We start from the raw sequence: 1629 nt of genomic DNA on the forward strand, positions 1-1629 counted from the left end.
TTTGTCAAGCATTACAAAGAAAATCATGGACATCTTAATGCTTGAATATGCCTCCAAGAATGAAAAGACTTTTGCAAGAGTTCAAGTTAGTGGACGAGATGATTTTATTAGAAGAATACTTGATATGAGTGATTGTTATATGGAAGGTACAAGATATTTTTGTCAAGAAAAAGATTATGTTATAGTTGAACATCATTATCACATTGATGTATTTAATGTTGTAATAAATTTTCAATTGATTGAGTTAAATAGTAAATTCTCTTAGCAAACTGTGGAACTTCTTACTTTAAAATCAGCATTGGATCCAACTGATGAGTTCAATTCATTTGATATAGGCAATACTTATTCTCTTGCTGAGAAATTTTATTCTCATGATTTCACTCCAAATGAGATGCTTGCTTTGAGAAGAGAATTAGAACAATATAAAATCGATGCGCTTTCTCATTCATGATTTCAAAATATTGCCTTCCTTTTTGAGCTATGTTGATGATTCGTTGAAATAAAGAAGTCACAACAGTATTTTTTGATTGATTGATTAATTTGTTTGGTCTTTACTCTTCATGCTTCCACAGGCACAATAAAGCTTCCATTTTCAACCATGAAAATTATAAAGACATCACTTGGTAGTTAGATGGAAAGTGAGTTTTTCTCAAATTACTAATACTATTGACCTAGATTCTATAATTGATGATTTTTATAATTTGAAGACGTGAAAAGTACAACTTCAGTGGTAATTTTGTATTGGGATTGTATTTTTATTTTATACTACTTTTTAAAAATTATTTCTATTTATAGTATGAATTTTATGGGTAAGACTCTTAATGTCCCCTCGTTATTAGTTGTATTTTGTCATTTATATTTATGAAATTTCATATTCATTAATACAAATTTATTATTATTTTAATTTAGCTCAAGGTATTGTAAAGTTATGGATTCACCCCTGCATGGCAGTGTGGCAAAAAGTTCAAAAGCTTAGAATCTGCTTCCAACCTTTTATTTTAGGATGTGTTATTTGAGCACAAATAATCACGTGCTATTTATCGAGAAGCAAGTCAGTCACATTTTGACACTTGGCAAATGCAATTGTGATACCGACTTGCCAAATCATTAATGGATAGACATACACCTTATAAGTTATAACACAGTGATTTGATATGACCATTTTTTTAACTATTTTATTTATTATTATTTTTTTGTTTATTTAGTTCATTATTTCTTCTATGTTGCTCTTTCTATTGACTCTCTCAATTTATGAGTTTATGATACGGTTAATAGATTATCTTAGGGATGGCAAAATCCTCCATGGGTTTGGAGCCCTATGGGGCTCTACTCCAAATGTGGTGAATTTTAAATAATTTTTTGAGAAATGAGGTGGAGAATAAGGAAAAAATAATCTCCAAATTTTCAATAGGGTGGGGTTTGGTTTTGTACTCTCAACCCACCCCCACCCCATTCCCCATTATACATGAATATTTTTTAATTTTTTTTCAATAATTTTTATTTTATCAATTACAATGTTGGTTAACAAATTTTCTTTTTATTTTTACCTAATATAAATAGGTTATAACTAAAAGAAAACCTTAGATTATAATTCTTATTCAACCCTAAAATATTGTTATGTTTTCTTTC

The sequence above is a fragment of the Citrus clementina genome, unplaced genomic scaffold (genome assembly GCF_000493195.1).
Source record: "Citrus clementina cultivar Clemenules unplaced genomic scaffold, Citrus_clementina_v1.0 scaffold_8, whole genome shotgun sequence".
NCBI lineage: Eukaryota > Viridiplantae > Streptophyta > Magnoliopsida > Sapindales > Rutaceae > Citrus > Citrus x clementina.